The 23,619-nt window shown below is 41.8% G+C and overlaps 1 long non-coding RNA gene across 3 annotated transcripts in view; it reads left to right on the forward strand.

The window, feature by feature from the left end:
* Nucleotides 1–22,171, forward strand: part of LOC139076767 (uncharacterized) — a 97,551-nt gene extending 75,380 nt beyond the window's left edge. For 2 of the 3 annotated variants that reach the window (XR_011528696.1, XR_011528695.1), the window contains exons 4-7: nucleotides 5,277–5,322; nucleotides 7,929–7,986; nucleotides 12,583–12,722; nucleotides 16,616–18,724. This is a non-coding gene — a long non-coding RNA (uncharacterized lncRNA). Of the gene's footprint in view, nucleotides 1–5,276; nucleotides 5,323–7,928; nucleotides 7,987–12,582; nucleotides 12,723–16,615 lie in introns of all 3 variants that reach the window. The other variant, XR_011528694.1, reaches the window with a different exon arrangement.
* The last annotated feature ends 1,448 nt before the right edge of the window (nucleotides 22,172–23,619 follow it).

Here is a 23,619-nt window from a genome sequence, read left to right on the forward strand (position 1 = left end):
AAAGGGACTTTGGGGTACGAATGTTGAACTTGCACACCTTGAAAGGGAGAAGCAGAAAGGGCTGTAAGGAAGGAAGAGATATTATCGGATCTGTAGCTTACAGACTAGAGTGTGGATTGGAGAGGGAGCGAGTAGGGCCAAGGAGACGGGCTGGGAGGACATCACACTTGTCGAGATGGGAGAGGAGGAGGGGCTCACGGCTGTGGCATTAGGGATGGAGAGAAAGGGAGGATTTGGGGATTTAGGAGGCAGACTCCATTGGTATGGCTGACAGAAGAGATGAAAGGGACAAGAGATTATATTGTTTCCATTTTGAACAAACAGGTGGTGGTGATGCTGTAGCTACACTTGCAGGCTTTGGATGAGAAGCAGTTTTGCGGTGAAAGTAATAAATGCTGCTTTGCACATGCTGTGTGTGAGTTCCTGAGGGGCCTCTGGGGATCTCCAGTGGTCCATCAGGATGATGCGAACCCACCGTGTTGACTAATTCTCTGGCACATTGTAACCCACCCAGCCCACACTACTCTGCATTCCAGTGTTTTGTTTAGGAGTCTCTTTAGATTATGGATATTTTCAAGGACGGGAGCTTGGCCATATTTTCCATTTATCTCTGCTTGTTATGCTGTAGATCCACACCTTTCAAAAAATTTTTTACTTCAGCCATAGTAAGAAATAAATTTTACATCATGCACAGACATATATCTAAAACATACCTTAAATTTTTTTTAAAAAAATGCTTACCCATAGCACCTGCAGTGCACTTTCCTATCTCCTCTCCCCTCCCCTCATCTCTTCTCTTCTCCTCTCTTATTTTCATCTTCTATTCTAATTTCACTTTAAAAAGTTACTCCTTCCTATATTCCCTTTGGGACTAGTGGGCTGCACACTGCAGTGTGTGCAGTGTGGAGAGCACAACAAATAGTAAAGATCCTGGAAAATGTAGTCAGATAGATTTGGGTTTGAATTTTACTCTGTCACTGAATAGCCATATCACTTAACTTCTCTGAGCCTCAATTTTCTCGTCTGTAAAGTGGAGATAAATGCTTGAGTCATAGTGAAGATCAAATAAGAAAGTGAATGCACATAAATGTGCCTACTTGTATTAGTTTGTCTTGTTGCTCTCACAAATTACCACAAAATTAGTTCCTTAAAACTACACAGATTTATTATCTAACTGTTCTGGAGATCAGAAGTCTAAAATGGTTCTTACTGGGATAAAATCAAGGAGTCAGCTGGGCTTGTGTTCGTTCAGAACGCTCTAGAGGTGAATCTGTTTCCTTACCTGTTCTAGCTCCTGGAGGCTGCCTGCATTCCTTGGCTCATGGCTTCTACCTCCACATTCAATGCCAGCAGCATAACATTTTCAGATTTCTCGGACTCTGACCTTCTGCCTCCTTCTTCCACATTTAAAGGACCTTGTGTACATTGGACTCACCCAGATTATCCAGGACAATCCCTTTAAGGTTAGCTGATTAGCATACTTAATTCCATCTGCAACCTGATTCTCCCTTGCCATTTAACATAATATATTCAGAGGCTCTGTGGGCTAGGATGTGGATGCCTTTAGGGCCCACTATTCTGCCTGCCACAATAGTATAGTGAATAGAACGTGATGGATGTTCAACAAAGAGTTGATGACATTGAAGTTCCCTTTTAACTCTGACATTCTGTGAAATTGAAAAAGTAATTATGATTTAAACCAACACAACAGAAACCAAAGAATCTAACCTTTAAATACATATTGAACTTTAAGCCAGATTCTCATTTTACCTTTGGAAAAGTCACGTTTGAACCCAAGCACTGGACTTTGCGTTTGACTATCTTATAGTTTTGAACCCAGGCATTACCATCAAAGCATCTTCTTACAACGCTTTGCTTCAGTTGAGAATTTGATGAGCGTGCTGTCAGTGCCAATGTTCAAGTCAACAATAAGAATGTTGAGTGGGCCAGGACTCAGGCCAGAGTCTTGTGGAGCTCTCCTAGACGCTTTTTTCTGAAACCGATCATTAATCAATGCTTCTGTTTGACCTGAGAGCCAGAAGGAGAGGGAGAACAGAGACAGAGATAAGAGAGAGAATGAGTAAGAGCAAGCTGTACTTCTGAGAATATCATACGAAACATGGTTTTTCTGGGCATCTGTGTCTTGGAAAATAAAAAGTAGAATTGTAATAAGGCCAACTTTCAATAAATATTAGCTATTTTTATTATTCTACATATTTCAACATTTCTCCTAGACTATACCTGGAGTTCTGTACAAGACTCTTGCTGTTTCATGCTGGAAAGTTTGCCTCCCCTGCTGATGAGATTAAAGGGCTAAATCCCTGGATGATTAGCTAGCCTGCAAGCCCACAGCCGAGGCAGCACTAATTCCCGGGCACCTTGACTGCAAGAGATTTGGAAGCAGAGTCAACAACAGCACAAAAGAATTTTGGGAGCTCTTGGAGCATCTTAAGCAGCACTGAGAAGGGTGATGTAGGGCCGGGAGTTAGGAATCAGGAGAGTGAGTGTAGGACAGCTCTGCCTCCTCTGAAGAGGGCTGATAAAGGAAGACAGAGCAGCACAGCAGCCAGCTAAAGGAGGCGAAGGACATCACCACTCAGCATCAAACATGAGGATTTTTGCAACTCTCTGAATGATGGATTGACTTTTCAGATTCCATTTGTCTTTCCACACTCACAAAGAATTGTGGTTTTCTGTTTCCCCGATATTCTGCCTTTAGATGCATGACTGAATCATGCAGTTGTCAGCTGATGTCTGATGTCATATTGATTCAGGTCAAGGAAGTTCTAGAATGTGAGGTTGGTTCTTCTTCTGAAACCATGAGCGGGGCCCTTATTGAGCACATTTCTGTAACTCGGTGCCTAAACCAGAGCAGACGCTCTGTAAATTTTGTTGAATTTAAGAGATAATAGGTTCAAATTGCTTCTCATCAGACTTTTGTATGCATTTTCTTGATTCCTGGTCATTATGCAAATAATTTTGTGGGAATAAACTGCATTTTTGCATAATAATAATATTTTATCATGGTAAGAGAACAAGCTTGGGAGTTAGGCCCATGATCAATCTCCATTTTGGCATTTACTTATAATCTATGTGACTTCAAGACACATTTAAATTATCTGAGTCTCAGTTTGCTCATCTGTAAAATGGGAATAATAATATTACCTGCCTTACAGAATTTTTGTGAGAAGTACTTAGATTTTTTCTACCCCACTTGAGTCAGGACCCTTTTGTCTGCAGATAACAGAACACTCAGTGAACATTGGCTTGATGTATGAAGATGTTCATTGTTAACTTACAAATCAATTTATACATAGGCAGTTCTAGGGTCTTTTGATGGTTCAGCCATTTCAGCTGGGACCCAGACTCTATTCCTTTCTGCTCTGCCATCTTGGCTCTTCTTAGCTTTATACCTTATGGCCACAAGATGGCTGCTCCAACTCGAGGGTACCATGTGTTCACAGCATTGCCACAAGAGTGGTGCTACAAAGCTTTCTTCTCAGAAACAGTCTGTCTTTTTATCGTATAAGTGAAAACTTCCCATGGACTTCCCCTTATGAATCATTGGCCAGAATGGTGCCCATCCCAAGATCAGTCTTTGGCAAAGAGAAATGGGTTCCCCATTGACTTCGGATGATCATGATTCATATCCTGGAAGGTGAGGTGGGGCTGCTTCCTTCTCTGTCATCAAGGAGTCTCTGCCCTTAAGCAGGAAGATGGAGAGAACTGTTTGTTGGGTTGACTGTGAGCAATGTGTACCATGCCTCCTTCATGCTCCTCCCCCAACTTTTTCACACTGCCTGCCTTCTCCTCAGGTGCCTGATCCAGGACCCAGGCCTCTGACCTTTGTTTTCTTTTAGACATCAAAATCCCCAGTAGGCTAGTAGTTCTAAAGGGTTGAGAAATAACCCCTTGACACATGTTTGTTTTGTTTGCAAGTTCTGTCTCCCCCAATAGAGCATAAAGTCTTTGAGGATGAAGATTGTATCATATTCATTTTTGTCTCTAGTAAGCAGCACAGAGCCTGGGAGATGTTTTGTGTTCAGATAGGTTTGCTGAATGAAACAAGTGCCTGAAATGTGAAATTTAATGAGAAAGTCATGTAGATTGGGGTAGGGATGAGGTTCCAGTTTAGTAAAGAACTCATGAGTGTAGAGTAGAAGAGGGATTTATGTAAATGCCTGATAGTTGAAAAAGCAAATATTTAGCACCTAAGTTGCTGTTGACTTGCACAGTAATCTCCTTTGCACCTAGAGGCAGCTTCTGCCTAGGAAGGGAGGAGGAGCTGGTGAATGGTGTGAATTAGCTGGGTCTAGCACAAATGTTGCTGTGTGTGCTTATACATGTGTGTGAATATTGAGTCAAGTGGAATCTCCAGTAGTCTGTGCTCTTTAACTCCTATCTAGTGCCCTGAGCTTTTGTCCAGCCCTAGCCTGGGACCCTTGCCTTGTTTGGGTATGACACTCCTCAGCTCTCCCCACTCCCCTTGCCAAACACACAAAAGGCAAGGCTAATGTCACACACATGTCTATATTTCCTGCAGTGAGAATACTGAGCCATTGCACAGAAAAGATGAAGAAAATACAAGTGGCCTCCAGCCTGATACTAGGTTCACCTGCATGGGGATTCCTTAGTCAGCTTTGGGAGAGATTATTGAGCATTGCTTGAAACTTCACTCATAGTATGTGGTTCTTATTCTATTTGTGTTATTTAGTCTTTCCTACCCTCTACATTGCTAATCTCTTAAGCACTCCAGCATCTCTGGAGCTATATGTAATGATTATTGCCTGGGATTGGGGAATCCTTTGAAAAGACATTTTATTCCTCACAGACTGCAAGTAGTCAAGACTGACACTTTCATTGAGCCCGTTTTCTCACCCTCTGAATTGCTATATGCTACATGCTGTTGAAGATGACCTGTCTCCTACAGATTCAAAACCATACACTGTACTTTCAGTCCAATTCATTAGATTTCCTCCAACTTGGGTCTCTTATGTACCTGCACATAAATAATTCACACCAATTTTCCCCAAAATGAGGAAGACTAGAATCATAGTATGACATATTTACTTTATTTATAGTGTGAACATCTCATAAGTTACATGAACTGTTGGTATTTGTGATGGAATATCTCAAGGTTTACATTATTCTAGGTACAGGAAGTGGGTGTCTATCTAACAAAGGTCAAGATGGAGGTGAGGACGGCAGACAAGTAGGAAGAAGTGAAGCATGGGTCAACAAACTTTTTCATTCATTGCTTCCACCATCTCTTTTAGGTTTTTCCATCTACCAAGGATGGATAAGGCTGAGGATATAATTAAGGTAAGATCCCACAGTAAGGCTTGGCTTACATGAGAAACAAAGTGATTAAAAACAATTAGATGATGGGAGTAAAAGAAATGATTGTTAGACGCAGCTCTGATAGCCTAGTGGTTAAAAGTTTGGCATGCTCTGCTTTGACAGCCCAAGTTCGGCTCCTGGGTGCAGAACCACACCACTCATCTGTCAGTAGCCATGCTATGGTGGCAGCTCACATAGAAGAACTAGAAGGACATACAACTATGTACTGGGGCTTTGGGGATTAAAAAGGAGAGGAAGATTGGAAACAGATGTTAGCTTAGAGTGAATCTTTCCCAGCCAAACAAAAGAAAGAAATGATTGTTAGACCTTCTATTACTTGGAGCCCAGTGATAGCTCTACATTTCTAAAATCCAGTGAAGATCATTAATTCTGATAATGATCCTAATATTCCTTATTATTATCCCACATTCATTATTATAACTTTCTGAATATGTCAGGTGCTGAGAGAATGGATTGATGCATTGGTATATTTTGTTTAAGATGGAAAAAATGTGAACCACATTGGAAGAGAATGCTATTGTGAAACACACGTCTGGATTCTAAACCTGATTCCTTTCCTAAGGGAATGAACTTGGCCAGTGTATTTAGTCTTTGAGACTCAGGGCCCATCATATGATAAACTGGGGCATTATCACCTATGTCTTAGTATTCTTGTGAGGGTCAAATGAGATCATGCACGTGAACAGCATGAAACAGTGCCTGGTACCTAGAAGGTGCTCAATACATGTTAATTCTCTTCACTGTATGCTGTAAGCTCTTAAAGTGTTAACCCAAGTATCATGGGATGTTTTAATGGGACTCTTTTTGTCTCTGTTTTGGCTGATACCCAAGACATTAGGTGCCAATAACCACTATATAACAAAGTGAGTGTTTAAGAACAGCTTCCAAAGGCAATTAAAAGCTTATTTATCCAGGTCGGAGGTTGTGGCTGAGATACAAATACTCACCAATACCCCCTATGTTTCTCTTTTCCTGGCCTCCTTGCAGTTACGTGGGGCCACATGAGTAGTTCTGGTCAATGGGCTGTGAATGGATTGGACACCTGTTACTCCTGGGCCAAAGTGTAGAAGAGTGGGTATGGCTTCTACATGTGCTCTCTTCCCTAGCCTTGGTGGTTGTAGCTGAACCACAAAACTGAAGTTGCCTGGAACACTGGGTCACCTGATGGAGCAGCAGCCTTTGCAAGACATCTGGATTCTCAGCAGGCTTTGCCTGAGAGCGGAATAAAGTTTTGCTAAGCTACTGACATTTTGGGGTTAATTTGTTGTTTCAGCCTAGTATGTCTATGTAAAGGAGAAACTGGAAAGACAGGAGAAGATTTCTTTAAGGAAGTTGTCAACATATTGTAGCATGTTCTTTCCCTTGAAAGAACCTATCTTCCCTTGATCAGATGGAGAAGGGCAGGCAGGTGCTTCCCTTTCACTTTTACTTAATGAGAGAGCCTTCAAAGAGACCATGCAGCGAGGCACAGAGACTATAGGATCCAGAGCAGGAAGTCTGAAGGTGAGATACAGTGTCCAGCTGGAGAGCTGGCTGTTTTGGGAATAGCCTGCACTTCCAGAGTTTATGGGGCAAGGATGGATGAGACAACGTAGGATCCAACTGGAAGAGAGCTGATCTGGAGGTGCCTTAAAGAGACTTTGCCCAAGATGGTCTCCTGTAGGGGCTTTAGGACCCAACAGAGCCTTCCATGTCTGGTGGGCTGGAGGGGGCAGTGGCTGGGGAGGGAACCGAAAACAATTAGTTGAAGGAGATAGTGCCTACCATTGGCCTCTGAAATACCCATGCAAAAAGGCCCCTGTGAGAAAGAGTTGGCCTTAATCCTCTGCCACAGCTGGAGGTAATCCTCTCCTGCCCTTGAATTCTCCTCTGCTTACCTCTAGAGGAGGCGGAGGTATCTTGTTGAGTTGAGGAGGGGGCGGACGCTCTAGGTGGGGAAATCAAGAATGTGGCCTTGAACCTGGATGAAGAATGTCTCCTGGGTGAAGAAGAAGCTTTGCTATTAAATGCAGTTGAAGGTTTTGACTCTTGCTTGGGACCGAATAGTTTTATTATGAAAAAACATTGAGAGTCTGAAAGTAGAGAATTTTTTTTAATACAAAAGTAACAGGAAAAATATAAAAATATTTTTTAATATAAGGAAGAATTAGTCCTACAAAGCAGGTTTGAAAAAGCCGAGGAGAGGATAATGTTTCTTTTGTTGTTGCTATTGTTGTGCTATACTCCCTCTCTCAAAGATATGCTTTCACAAGCATCATATAATTATACTATTGATTGTATTGACACCAAAACGTCCAAAACAGAACAGTAACCTGAAATATATCATAGAGAGATATCTCTTCTTAAACTGTGTTACAGAATATGAAACTGTGTGTAATATGTCATTCTCCTAATTATAGAATATAATCTCTTAATGTGGAAAAGAGTACGGAGATCCAGAGGCTCATGAGCCTTCTGTACAATGTCTTAAAAAAAAATCAATTAGTTGTAATGCAAAGTCTCTTGATAGGTAGAGCTCAGAGAAAAATTGAACAGTAATTTTCCTAACTGCCTTTTATTGTCTGCAGCAATAGAAACAGCAAAACTAGAGATGGTACTCTGCAAACATGTTCCATGAGGAGACAGGTAATTACATTTTTATCAAGTGCACCTCTTGCCTTTTTTAAATGAGTGTGTTTATCCTCCTCTAAAATGTTTTACCTTATCTACTGTTTCCCTGCAAGAACGGCAAATAGTGTGCTCAATAATTATGGACACTGTAGGTTCTGGGAGATTTTCATGGCTGGAGTCAATGGGCAGCATTGTTATCTGAGGCCATCACACTGGGTTAAGTGTCTCTCAGGATGGATTTTCGGAGGATCTCAGTGTGTCTTCCATCCCATCAGTAGTGCCTGGTGGGAGGTGGTGTTGCATAATGGGTAAATGAAGGCCCTTGAAGATGGCTTGGAGATGACAGCCCCCAGACAAGCCCCAAGTCATCTACTTGACAACTGTGCAATCTCGAGCAAGTCACTTCACTTACTTAAGCCTTGAGTTTCTTCTGTATAATAATATTATTACCTACTGAGAGTTACTCTGAGGGTTCTGTGTAATAATATGTGTAAAGCACTAATACAGTGCCAGGTAAATGGCATGAGAAAAACTAATAAAATAAATAGAATTATTTCAGAATGATGATACAATGACACTAACCAAAATTATAAAAAAACAAATGATGTGAAAAGGATAAAGCAGTAATGATGAAATGACAATTGGATAACCAAAAAAGGAGATAATGATAAGACGATGTAAAACTTATTCAATTATAGCAAAATGGGCATATGTCACAGTCCAAACATATGCATTTTTTTCCTCTTTCAAATTGTTTTAATCCTGATATTCCCTTTTAAAATTCAGGAAAGAATAATATTAAAACCACTTAGGATTATTTCTCCTAAAATACTCTATGTAAAGCACTTTGTGCATTAGAAAAGTCAACAAAATTTAGTCCGTCTCTTTTTGTGATTGTAGTCTGCTTAGCTCAAGTCAGAGGATTCTCACCGAAGCCTTTGCTGATAGTCCCCTTCAATAGAGGTTTTGGTGCTCGAGCTGTATTTGAATTACCTTAAAAAGGCATAGGCATGCTTCTCTGAACGTGAGCTGATTGCTCCATAGGGACTTCATTTTCTAGAAATATAGATGAATTTACTAATCTCCCTCTCTCTCTCACTGGTATATAAAGATGATATGGTATTGCTCCTTGCTGAGAAATTGGGTGATTTAACCTAATGAAAAGACTGCAAAGTTGTTGGAATATCCAACCTGTAGCTTATTCCCTTCTGAGCACATGGATCCAGGGTTTGTGTCTGTGGCCCTTACTTGCAAAATAAGACGCTGTCTGTGGCTTTGAATCTGCTTTGATCCTGCCCCAGGCCCAGAGCTCTGAGCATTCCCAGGGCCGGTGCTGTTTGTGGGGAGGGGCTGGGCTGCCAGAGGGAAAGAGTTGGTTTTCTTATTCTTTTTTCCCCCCACTGGTTATTCTGTTAAGGCTGTCTAGACATTCACTGAGGGCAGTCGAGGTGGAAGAGTGAAAACATAAATGCCCAGTAACACAGCGTGCTCGTTCCCTTGTGCTCAGGTGTTGCCCATCCAGGTGTTCTCTGGCTTACTAATTATTAAGACCCTTCTCTTTTCTCTGTCCTTCCTTAGACTGGGTGCCATCTGGTCTTCCCGTTGGGTGTTCTCTCTCAGATAGCAACAGTGATAAATAATAAACAGAAACCATCCATTTCCCTCCTGCTAGCAGATTTCTAATGCCCCTAAAGGCATCTGTGAGGACATCTACATGTGGTAGCCTCCTTCTCCTCTCTCATTTATCTGCTTTGGCTTTTATTCTACTGCTCCAGGTTTATGTCCTTCATTTGTAACCTACCAGAGATCATAAAGAGGACTCACCTATTTTTCTTTTATCTTCCTCCCATTATAAAATTATTCATACCAGACCTCTTAATCTCCAGGTCATGTGTCTGATGTGCAGTAAGCCAAACACTGAGACATTGGTGCTAGGAAATGGAGAAAATTTTATTCTAATTGGCCAAAATGAGAAGATGGGAGGATGGGTTCCCTCAAATCTGCCTTAACAAGAGAAGAAAGCAGGGAGTTTTATAGAGCTAAGGGGCTTGGCAGGAGGTGTTTCAGAGAAACAAAGGGGTAATTGTGTTTCTTTCACTCCAGATAAGCCCTTGGGCAGTCTGACTTCTGGGTATGAAGGGCAGCTGGGGGCTGGTAATCTGGTGATCCTTGAAGGCATTTTTTTTTTTTCTTCTGTAAAACAAGCTCATAAATCCTTGTGACCCTTGAGTCACCACTCAGGTTAAATAAGAAAACAGCAAATTGACAAGGTTAACTTCTTCTCTTCTATGTCTGTGTCAGAAACAAGGTCAAATCATCTTCTTATTGAATATTTGCAGTAACCTTCAGGTTCCTGGCTTCAGTATCATGTCAATTTTAGACTATTTGGAAAACTTGAAAACAATTAAAATAAGACACGATGGATATCCCACCATTGAGAGAAACTAATCATTTATGTTTCATTGTATTCCCATCTTGGTTTGACCTTGTGCATATATGTATATAGTTGAAATCATGCTGTATATTGAGTTTTATGTCTTGTTTTATTTAGCTTTACATTATCTTATGAGTGTTTCCTTATAGTAGTAAATGTGTTTCTCATAACCACTTTTTTTGTTGTGGTAACATTGGTTTCTAACATAAATTTTGGATGTACATCATTATATTTCAATTTCTGTGTAGACGACATCATGTTCACAACCCAAAGACTAATTACAATCCATCACCACACACATGTTCCTAATCACCCCTTTTGGCCTCCTCCCTTCCCCCTTTCCCTCTGGTAACCACCAATCCAATCTGTGTCTCTGTGTGATTGTTTGTTGTTGTTTTTATCTTGTATTTATGAGTGAGATCATGTGGTATTTGACTTTCTCCCTCTGACTTATTTTGCTTAGCATAATACCCTCAAGGTCCATCCATGTTGTCACAAATGGCAAGATTTCATCTTTTTTATGGCTGAGTAGTATTCCATTGTGTATACATACCACATCTTATTTATCCATTTGTCCCTTGATGGGCATCTAGGTCACCAAAATTGTAACAAAACAAGGGCTCATTCTGCTCACTGCAACATTGAAGCCAATCGATTGCAAATGAGTTGGAGAAATGTCTGTTCAGATCTTTTGCCCATTTTTTAATTGGGTTGTTAGTTTTATTGTTGCTGAGATGTAGCAGTTGCTTCCAAGTCTTGGCTGTTGTGAATAATGTTGCAATGACCAAAGGGCTAGATGGGACTAGACTCTGCCTGTAGCTAGTCAACTCTCAGGAAACTTCCAGCATCTGCTGGGGTTTCACTTTCTCCTGGGGACTGTCCCCTGAGTTGCCCCAACTGCTGACTGCCTTCAATGCCTTTTTTGGTGGAAGGAGAAATGGACAAACATCTGTGAGTTGACGAACTCATATCTGGAATAGGGTAAGTCACCTCAGAGTGCACTCCCGAGAACTTTCTTCCTTCTGTCTGGGTGCCCAATTTGTCTTGGGTCCATCTGTTCCTTGGGCCCAGGTGCCATTTTTTAGAGGGAACAGTTGTAGGACTACCCAAAATATCTAGTGGACTATTCTCTGTTAACTGGTATGGGGGTGATATCTGTGCAGCATGTGAGTATGGGTGCTGTGCCATCTGTGCCCAAGAAAGTTCCCCTGGGTTTCATACTGACTTGATGGGAAGATTTTAGTTATGAACCAATGATAAAGAAGATCTTTTAGTGTAACACTGCTTGGCCTCAGTATACTTTAGGTTCTGGGGAAAAATGGCCAACTAATGAAACATTAAACTATTACACCATATTGGAGCTTGAAATATTTTGCAAAAAGACATAAAGATGATGATATCTGATATGTACAGCTTTCATGTTATTATATCAGTATAAAAAAAGGAAGGGAAAGATAATTTAATGGTATAGAACCCCCTGTGTTACAGGAGGGATGAAAGGATGATGAGATGTAATGATTTTACAAACCCTGAATGCACCAGTGACAGTCTGTGTGGCGCTGCCTCATCCCCCAACCAGGGAAGAATGCCTGACATGGGACCTGGACTAGGAAAGGGGTTTTTCCCTTTCCAGACCAAAGAAGGGACACAATTCGGCCATGGGGCTTCTGTTGGAGTGGGGCAATTTTCACTGTGACGATATCCTGTAGGGGTAAATGGCCAGGGCCAACTTGCAGGATTTGTATAAGTGCACAACCCCTCCTCCACCTCTGACATGTTTAATTGGAAGAACAATAATCTACACTATAGGGAGGATCCTCAAAGAATTACTGAGTTATTTTCCTCCATTTTGCTACTTGCCATCCTTCTTGGGCAAATGTTCATATTTTCATGAATGTGTTCCTAACTGGAGATTAAGAAATGATGGTAACTGATAAAGCAAGAGAGGAAGCAAACAGGCTCCATTTAGTGGATCCCGCTGGTACCCTTGAGGCAAACACTGCATTCCTATGGCTGAGCCAGCATGGGCTCCCAGAGATGCTGCAGGGAGACTCAGACTAGAACATTATAAGAGGCGTATTCTGGCCAGATTAAAAATGGGAGTGCTTAAGCAGAAAAGTTTAAATAAGATACAAGACATTCAACAAAAACCTGATGAAGACCTTCTAAATTTCCAGAAAGAATCTACCAAGCCTATAGGCATTACACAGACGCAGATCCAGAAGACCCTAAGAACCTCAAGATGATGAATATGACTTTCATAGGACAAAGTGCCCCAGACCTTACAAGGAAGCTAGAGAAACTGGATGGGCATTAGGTATGAATCCATCTTACTTAGTAGACATTGCTTTTTTTTTTTTGCTGGGAAATATTAGCCCTGAGATAACATCTATTGCCAATCTTCCTCTCTTTCTCTTTTTTTTCCTCCCCAAAGCCGCAGCACATAGTTGTATACTATAGCTGTAAGTCCTTCTAGTTCTTCTATGTGAGCTGCCACCATAGCGTGGCAACTGACAGTTAAGTGGTGTGGTTCCACACGCGGGAACCGAACCAGAGCTGCTGAAGCAGAGCACACACAACTTTAACCACTAAGCCATCAGGGCTGGCTCAGTAGATATTTATTTTAAGGTGTACAACAACAAGGAATGATGGATAAAGCAGGAAGAAGTTAAAAGAAATGCTTCTCTGGCAGCTGCTCTGAGTGGACAGAAACCAAATCATCCCAGTGGAGGGGCCAGCCAACTGAAGGGAGGTAAGCACCACTTGGGAAAGAACCAATGTGCCTGTTGCAAAGAGGAAGGACATTGGAAAAGGGAATTCCCTGAGAAAGATAAGAGAGCATGAAAGAAAGAAAAAAGAGAATCCACTCAGATGGTTAATAGAGAGGAAAACTCTGATGAGGGTTGAAGGTGCCTGGGGACCCTCTTGGACAGAAAACACCCTATCCTGATTTCCCCACAGGAGCCCTGAGCACAACTGACAGTGGGAAACAAATGGGTTGCCTTTGTAGTTGATACTGGAGCTATATATTCAGTTTTAAATACCAAATTAGCACAAAAAATGTCAATCTCAACCCCCATCACAGGGGTCGCTGGAAAAATCCAAAATTGTGCTTTCCCACAACCATTGGAATTTCACATAGGGGACTTGACATTAAAACACAGTTTTCTGTACATGCCTGAATGCTCTATTCTCCTTTTGAGCAGAGATCTCCTTTGTAAATTAGAATCATAATTGACTTTTGCTCCAGGGCAACGCAATATATGAGTGCCTCTGGAACAATCCTTGAGGTTACAGATGGCTTTGCTGGGTATCCAGAAACGAGCATTGGAATTATTGCAACCCAAAATCTATGAGAAAGTAAGGCTCCATGTCTGGGCAGATGGGAAACCAAGGAGAGCAAAGAACGCTCAGCCAGTACGTATATCCCTAAAGGAAAAGAGAAGGAAGCCTAACCTAAAAGAATATTTACTGAAACAAGAGGCTCAAAGAGGCATCCAGCCTATTTTCAAGAAATGCTTGGAGGCAGGATTAATTAAGCCCTGCCAGTCTCCATGCAACACCCCGATTCTCAGTAAGGAAGCCTAATTCTGGTGAATATTGTTTTGTCCAAGATCTGCTTGCCATAAATGAGGTGTTTCAGGACTTGCACCCTGTGGTACCCAGCCCTTACACCATATTACCAAATATACTGGGAGAATGTGGTTGGTTTTCAGTCCTGGACTTAAAGGATGCATTTTTCTACAGAACATCAGTAGAGGAAACCCAACAATTGTTTGCCTTTAAATGGCGTGATCCAGATACTCAGACAACTCAACAATATTGTGGACAGTCCTCCCCCAGGGATTTAAAAATTCTCCCACTCTATTTGGAGAAGTCTTGGCCAAAGACCTAAGCCATCTGGAATTACAAGAGGGACTGTTATTATAGTTACATGGATGACTTGCTGATAGCAGGTCCCACTTATTAACAGTGTTTGGCTAACACAATAAAGACTTTAAATTCCTTGGCAGAATGAGGACGTAAGGTCTCACAAAAGAAAGACCAAATCTGTAAACAGAAAGTCATGTACTTGGGATTTACAATATCCAACTGCCAAAGAGAATTATTACCAGATCAGAAGAAGGCCATAGCATGTTTAAGTCCTCCCAAAACCTGCCAAGAACTGTGAGAGTTTTGGGGAATGGCAGGCTTCTGTAGGATTTGGATTCCTAATTGTGGACTTATAGTAAAACCCCTCTATGAGGTTCTGAAAGGTCTCGACTCAGAACATTTAAACTGGACCAAGGAGTACCAATTGGCGTTTGACACCATTAAGGCTAGGCTGAGTTCAGCCCTAGTCCTGTGATTGCCCAACCTGGACAAGCCCTTCGGTCTCTATGCACTTGAAAGACAGGGCATAAGTCTAGGAGTGTTAACTCAAAAATTGGGAACAGTCTCTAGGCCTGTGGCCTGTTTTTCTGAACAATTGGATCAAACAGTGAAGGGATGACCCCCTTACCTCCTGGCGGTAGCAACCACATGTGACATTCTTCAGGAGGCTGAAAAGTTTACTTTAGGCCAACCCACCAGAGTATATGTATCTCACCATGTCCTCAGATTACTGGAACAGAAAGGAGGATACTGGCTCACATCAGGAAGGATGGGCAAATACCAAGCCACCTACTGGATAACCCAAATGTCAGGCTACAAGTCACCTCAGCTCTGAAGCCAGCCACCTTACTCCCCAGTGAAACCTCACAAGCCTTAGAACGTGGCTGCTTACAAGTCGTTGAGACATTTTATTCCAGCTGGCGAGATTTAAAGGACCATCCTTTGGAGGAAACTGACCTGAAACTCTTCACATATGGTAGTAGCTCCATGACCTAAGGTAGGAGATGTGCTGGGTATACAGTTGTGACTTTGCAAGAAACCCCGGAAGCCAACACCTGGCCCCCAGGGACTTCAGCACAGAAGGCTGAAATCATTGCCCTCAACAGAGCTTTACTCTTGGCGCAGGGAAAGAAGGTAAGCATCTAGACAGATTCCTGGTATGCATTCTCAGTAGTACCGGACCACAGGGCAATCTGGAAAGACAAAACAACAGACAAAAATGAAATTAAACACAGCCTAGAAACATTACAAGTGTTAGAAGCTACCAATTAGCCCTCCCAGGTGGCCATGATACATTACCCTGGCCATCAAAAGGGAGAAACCCCTATTGCCAAGGGCAACTGGCTGGCTGATTAAGCAGCCAAAGGGCTGCTAAAATAGAAAACCCCACTATGATCAGCCCCCTCCTGCCACAGATAGAACTATCTGGATACCAGCCAAAATATTCAGAAAATGACTTGGGCCAGGCCAAAGAATGGAGGTACAGTGTTGGGCACCCAGCAGGCTGGAAAAATGATACCCGAGGAATAATTCTGATCCTGGAGGCCCTCTTGTACCCCATCTTAAAACATGCACACGAGAGCACTCATTATGGAAGGGATGCTACCCTACAATGGGTCCAGAGGTACATCTCAGGGGCTCATTTACAAAAGACTATATAGCAGGTGACCCCAAACTGCATGATTTGTTTGAAAAGCAACCCCAGGACAGTCCCAGGTCCCCCTCATATGGGAACTCAACATGGAAGGGGCTGGCGTACTGAAGATCCGTGAACAGACTTTATTCAGATGCCATGACTAACTGGGGACCTCAGGTATTTGTTAGTGTTGATGGACACATTTTCTGGGTGGGTAGAAGCATTTCCCACTGGGACTGAAAAGGCATCAGAAGTAGCTTGTATTCTGCTGAATGAAATTATTCCTAGATTTGGCCTGTTTAACACTTTGCAGTGACAACGGACCTGCTTTCGTGTCATAAGTCACACAAGAAGTCTCTAAGATACTAGCCCTCAAGTGGATACTCCACTCGGCCTGGAGGCCTCAATCAACAGGAAGCACAGACAAGATGAACCACACCCTCAAGAAGAACATTGCTAAGATTTGTCAGGAAACACAATTGAATTGGGATAAGGCACTACCCTTTGCCCTGCTGCGAATCAGAGTAGCCCCCCGAAGTGGGCTTCGATTAAGCCCTTTTGAAATTCTGTATGGTAGACTATTTCAGGCCTCCTCCCTTGGGAAAAATTCTCCAGAAGCCTTATGGGGATATAATGATCACTAACCATGTAAAATCTCTAAGTTCTGTACTAAGCTCTATTCCTGACTTTGTTTCCAGCAGGTCGACCTACCCATCTGATTTCGCTTTACATTCTTACCAGCTGGATGACAGAGTCCTGTTCAAAAGCTGGAAAGAACAAGGTCTTGAGCATCAGCTGTCTGCTAAATGGACAGGCTGCTTTCACCACCTGTTCTTCCATGGAGCTCTCTGGAGTAAAACCGTGGATACATTGAATCCAGATAAAACAAGCTCTACCAGAAGAGACAACAGAGCAACCTGAGACCACCTCCTGAAAGTGCGAACACATCAAGGATTTAAGATGTGTATTCTGTAAAGTTCCTTAATCTTTACACAATACTTAGGACAAATACAAGGAATCAAGTATGCCTTAACATGTCCTCTAGCGCTCAAGAGACAATTTGTTTCTGTTTTGCTATTAATGGTTATGAGATTGCCTCATGTCAGTTATAACTTCTGCCTCCAGAAACATCTTCCCTTTCTGATTGTTGGTTACTGATCATGGAGAAAAGTCACTAACTTTGATCCCCTGACAGATGGCCACAATACCCACTTTAATTCTATGAGGCTAGTATTTTTATATGATATAAACACCTAGACATTAATTTGGACTTTATGGGGTACATTTATTATATAGGACAGACTTTAGGGAAAACTGCTTGGGAACTTCTCCCAGGGAAGGTTTTTGGTAGAGATATAATCAGGACTAGAGCCACCAAGTATCAGCATTATTATGTTGCCATTGGAATCAATGATGAGTTGCTAAAAAAAAAATACCAGGTTATAACAGCAGTTACTTAGCCAAACCTTGTGTTTCCTGTCATAGTGCCATGTGTCCCCATTCCCCTCAGCCATGTTTTTGTGGATGGGTACCAAAAACCAAATCTTCTAATAAGAAGGGATGATCACATGCAGTAGGAGTAAAATGGTGGACCACTGCTAACAAAGGACAAAAAGAGATTTTAGGATCATTCGGGGCTAGATTGAGTGTATTGGGCCAAGTGGAAATGGCATTTGATAAAAACTATCACAGGCAAGAGATGCAATATTTAATGGCATCAGGAAAATTAGGTGGATTATTGTTTCAAGAAGAAGGAAAGGGTTGGGAAGCAGTCTGGAAGACCAACCAAGCTTTAGACAAATGGATAAGCAAAACTCAGGAAATAATGACAAAATATGCTGAGTCTCAACTGTGGGAAAAGGCATGTGCCTCTACCCAGCAAAGCTTAATAGACATGCTTCTCTAAATGGAATCAGAAGTAGCAATGAAACAATGGCCCACTATCTTAACAGTTGAGGCCCAAGAAACCCACTTATGGGAAAATATGGGACACCAAACATATGGGAAATAATTGAAGGAATTTTAAGTCTACGCTGTTGTTCTCTGACTGCCTTAGTACTCAAATTAAGAAAAGATTTCAAACATGAAGTAGTACAGCTTGTAGGAATAGATACCCTCCACAACAATTACCAAATACTTCCTATGGGAAGTTTCTGGACCCTCTTTTCCTTGCATAACTCAATGGGAACCAATTTCAGTTATGAGTTGTAAATAACGAAATGGTTACATTGGCTATTCCAACATATGGCTATGCCCACAACAGCAATGGAACTCAGAGGTAAGTCTGACTTGGCCTGTGGTAAGAACTCTGGTTCAAGATACATTTGGTACATGGAAAAAGGGAGATTCTGTTGGGAAGGTGCCATGAATCATACTGATTCGTCCGTTTGATCTGATAATCGTCCGTTTATCAGATCCTTATCGTGACCAAACTGAGTTCATAATGAATTTGTCTAATATCTGGTGTACTACAGAGGTTACAGGTAAAGTTCATTTGCTGGAAACTAACAAAACCTGTGATAACACTGATGAAGAAGACTATACCTATCAGGAGTTAGAACTGAGACCCTCCACAAAGGTAAACTTATAGAAGATAAATGGCCTAAGCAAAATCTAAACTTAGCATCTCAAGAAGTCCAGAGGTTCTTGAACAAGCTGGAGTAATTGAACACCAGGCAGAGGTCACTGTTACAGAGAGGGGAAAGAGAATCATTCAGTTAATCCAAAAATATGCAGAAGTTTGTTCTGGTTTCATCAGATGGCTCTCTTGTCTGATTGGGTCTGCCTCTAGTAGTGATAAAATCTTAAAAGTTACCTTTTTTGCCTCCTTCTGATAATTTGTATCCTTTTCTTACCCTGAGGTTGTGTTAACTGATAAAATGGAAAAAAAACTAAAGTCTCAAACAGTGTTAATCAACACTGTTGCTCGAGAATACTTTCAAATCAAGTTTCGTCAGTTCCATTCCTCTATTCTCTATGATGCCCCTTGTCAGCAGGAAGTAGCCAGATAGAAATGATAGCCATATAAGATTATAGAATGGATAACTGACAGTGAGAAATTGATACTGGCCTGAAGTAAGTTTGATATGAGGGAAGCTATGTTGTAACTTAGAATAACCTCTGACTAAACCACCCAAGCTGTATGTTTTACCTTGCACTAGCCTAGGAGATAAATAGCTACCCTCTAGGAAATAATCCTGGCTGACAAATGTACAGCCCAATAGATATGGATGATAACTTTGTTATTTTGAGTTTCTTAGGAACATGGTGACCTCCTCAGAGAAGAACATCTATGCTGGCATATATCATCGAAGACAACTGAAAGACCTGTGGCATCTCCAGTCACTGATGCCAGATAGTCAATGTTCCTGAGCCCCTCCTTCATAGCTCACTAGTCTCTATACAACTGCCTCAAGATTATATGCTTGTTTAAGATGGTCTTTGGGACATGAGCCTACCGTCTTCTGATTTTGCTGGCTAATCAAATTAATTCCTTTCTCAACCACTGACTCATTTGTAGTTGATTGGCTTCAGGGTTGTGGCAAGCAGAATGAGCCCTTGCTTGGTTACAGAATTTGTCTGACTTCCAAATGTTTGGGAATAAGGTAACTGGAGAGTCTGATCAGCACCTGCCAAGGGTGTCATTGCTGAAGACTGGTCCTGTGCAGTTCAGATCCTTAGCTGTGTGTCCCACACATGCTCACTTGTTGTTTCCAAGCTCAGAAATTGTGCTGGGTTGGCTGGGTCAAAGTGAAGGTCATGTTGGTAGCACTGTCTCATGCTACCCTAGATCTAGCCTCTGAGCTTCAGGGCCCTCTATTGTGCCCAGGCCATTAGATACCTCCTGCCTTGTGGTGAGATCTCTTTGGTGCCCCGCATATCCTTTCCTCTCAGCAGACCTAAAGGGCCAGGAGCAACTGGTCCAGCCAAGGTGCTGGGAATTAGAATCTGCGAATAAGTTCAGGGCTGGGATCTCAGAAGACTCCTGGGCTGCTATTGAAAACTCATCCTCTCCTTCCAGGAGATTTGCCTCCCAGGGAGTGGTAGCTTTTGCTAAAGTCTGGATGTAAGAGTATCCTCTGTGGTCTGACTGCTTGACTTTGAATCCTGGCTTTACCATTTCTAAGCTGAGTAATCTTGTGCAATTTGCTTAATCTGTTTAAGATTCAATTTGCTCATCTGTGAAAGAGGGTTTATTAGAGTACCTTCCCCTTAGGATCCCCAAGAGGATTAAATGAGGTAATCCATGTGAAGTATATAGTGTAGTTCCTGGCATGAAAATACTCAATAAAAGTTAGCTGCAAAATTATTATGCTACATAAAACCCAATAGGTCCTATTACACCAAAATGGAAGTTTTGGTACAAGGGGACTATTTCTTCATTGTGTGGAGAAATGGCTGGAAACTTATTTCTTGTTTAAAAAAATCTGTCTTAACGTCATTGATTAGTAAGTTTAAACTGTTTGTCCCCAACTTTATTTGCTGTATTTACTCTTTGGTGAATTGTCAGTTAATACTTTTCTTGTTTTCTGCATTCTTTGTATTTTTTTAGCTAAACTTTTTATTTTGAGATAACTGCATATTCTTATGCAGTAATAAGAAATAATACAGAGAGATTCCATGTAACCTTTCCCTCAGTTTCCTGAGCATCTCTGTGTGTGTATTTATTTATTTTTCCAGTCTCTTTCTCTCTCTGGTTCAAATTGGATCATTTCTATTGTCCTATCTTCAAAGTCACTAATTCTTTCTTCTGTCCTCTACATTCTGTGGTTGAGTCAATCTACTGAGTTTTATTTAGGTTATTGTATTTTTTACTTCTAAAATTTCCATTTGATTCTTCTTTATGTCTTCTGTTTCTTTGCTGAGATTTTCTATTTTTTTCATTTGTTTGAAATGGGTTCTTAATTGCTCATCAAAGCATTATATGATGGCTGATTTAAAATCTTTGTCAGGTAATTCTAACATCTCTGTTTTGGGGGCTATTTTTTTCCCCATTCAAGTTGAGGTTTTCTTAGTTTTTTGTATGATGAGTGATTTTTGATTGAAACTAGACATTTTATGTATTACATTATGAGATTCTGGATCTCAATTAGACTTTCTGTTTTAGCTGGCTTTTGTAACATCGCTCCATCAGAGGAAGGGGAGCCATTCCTTGTTACTGCCTGGTAGGGGTGGGATCCTGGTTCCTCATTCACCCTCTGTTGACCCCTGAGAGTGGTGGTGCTCCTCCTTACTGATGGGTGGGACTGAGAGATCTGCCTCCCCACAAAGTCTTTATCCTCACCTTGCCTGGGAGGGCAGGGGTCTCTTGTCACTGCTCCTACATTGCCTTCACGTGTGTCAAGGTGGCCACATCATAACTGGGTGGTGGTGAAAGTCCTGACTCTCTGGTAGGCCCCTTCTGACCTCCCCAGCATGGTGAGACAGTGCGCCTTGTTACTAGGTAGGTTATTTGGTATTGTGGTTTTGCAGCTTTCCCACATAGTCTCCATAATGTGATTGTGGGGGACCTCCTCATTGCCCATTACATGTTCATTACTGCATATAACTGTACTGCATGTTTGGCTTCTTGCTCTGCCTTTTCTGGCATCACCCTGGTGGGGGAGTTCGGGGCACCTTGTTACAGTCCAAAGGCTGGAAGTCTAAGCTCCCCACATGTCCTTTGCTGGCATGGGCAGGGATGGGTCATAGTTTTATCTGTGATGTTTGGCTGAAGTAGAGCATTATTGTCTAAAACTTATCTGTCTTGCTAGGCTGCCTCTTGCATGGTCCTTTTATTGGGGAGAGTAGGCTTTTCGAGGAGCTTTTCTTGGTCTGCATCCATTGGCCTTATTGGCTTCTTCAGTTCCAAATCTGGGATACATATATGAGGCAAAAAGAAAACCCAGGGAACTCACTACTGCATCATTCCTCAGGTCTCAAGGTTCCTAGCTGGTCTGCCCTCTTCTCTCCACCTTTCAGAGTCTTCTTGTTTGTTTTACATACAATGTCCAGGGGTTTTAGTTGTACTTAGTGGGAGGACCAGGGAAAAGTACATCTATTACATCTTCCCAGAAGTGGAAATTTCTCTGCTTCTCTTTAAAAAATAAGGTCTTATTGTTTTCCTTATAAGCTGCAAGTCAAATATTAAGGATATCAACTTTCTGAATGTCAAAAATTTAAAAAATATTTTTTTCCCATATACAGTTATTTGTGTGCTTTTTCAAGACCTGTGCCACATTCTGCTGGACACGTAAAATAAATCATATTGACAATAATGGTGATGATGGTGATGATGAAGCAGAAAGTACTGGCTAAAATGAAGTGCTTAGATCTTTGGCCCATTGAATTATCCAGGCTGTCTCCTGTTGCCATGGATTAATGAGAATTAGTCCCAGGGGAGTGAAGTCATGGTAGCAGATTTAAGGTTTGCATGGCCCTGTCCTTGAGTAAGAAGTGGGATTTTCAAGAGACTGATCAGGAGTATTGGGAGTATTGATAACAGGAGTGTCTTGGTCTCCAGTGGGCTGGGGAGATTCCTGTTAGCTCTACTGAAGGACCTTAATGAGGACAGTTAGAGCTGCATTGAACAGCTGTCCCTTTGGCAAAATGCTGGGGACCTGCCTTTTATGACTCAAATGCTGCAAAGTCGAGACTCTCCTGGGACTCAGCGGCTTTGTGGGTCCTTATTTATATGGCGTTCTTTCTTCTCCCTACAATCAGGGGATGCCCTCAGGACTTTCTTCTCCCTACAATCAGGGGATGCCCTCAGGAAAAATGTGAACCTTGGGATCAATGGTTTTGGGACATTCTACTCCATTTTTGCTCTTCCTTCATTGAATCCGTTTCATTGTTTAAACACTTATTAGATTACTACATTATTTTCAGGAGGCATGGGGGAAAACAGAATGAAAATTATCCTTATTCCTCACAGGATGATAGTCAATAGGAAAGACAATGGCCATTACATTTAGACCCATGATGGAAAGAAGGACAAGATTATATTGGAGTGCAGAACAGACTAGGGAAGATGGTCAGGAAAGGCTGCCCTAAGGAGGTGATAGCTGAGCTGAGTCTTGTTGGGGGAAAGGAATTAGCCAAGTAAAGAAGGAGGAGGGAGAGGCTGATCCCTGCATCAGAAGGATGTGCTTCCAGGTTGGTGTACATAAACAGTGGGAAATGTGGGGTGTATGAGAGGTACAACTGGAGAGGCAGAGGGGGTTTGGTGATGGAAGGCCTTATTGTCAGGCTACCAAGCCTGAATTTCAAGCTTAAGGACAAAGGACAACCAAGAAGGGTTTTAAATGCAGAACAGTAGCACAATGTTCCAGAAAGCTCATCCCGATTGTCACTCGGAAGAGGAGTGGTTTGGGGAGGCATGAACCTTTGTCTTGAGTGTGATCGCTGCCCCTTCAGTCTTGGAGGAATTCAGTACATTCATTTCTACTAAGATATTAGTGTCTTTATATCACCCCTTAAAAAATATTTTTGTTGTTGTCACTGTGGTAAATTAGGATTGGGAGAAGGGAAGACAGCCTCAATCTTGTGGTGAGCCCTCAAACCATACCATATAGGTAAACATATTTGCTGAGCTCTAAGACATGCTAAACTTTTTCTTACAACCCATAGATAACTGAGAGTTGTTATCATCAGATAAATTCTTTCCATCCATCTATTTATGTAAATAACAGAAAGGGCCCTTGTTGCGAGTTGCGAAGATTTTCCT

This window comes from Equus przewalskii, chromosome 17 (assembly GCF_037783145.1).
Source record: "Equus przewalskii isolate Varuska chromosome 17, EquPr2, whole genome shotgun sequence".
Classification (NCBI taxonomy): Eukaryota; Metazoa; Chordata; class Mammalia; order Perissodactyla; family Equidae; genus Equus; species Equus przewalskii.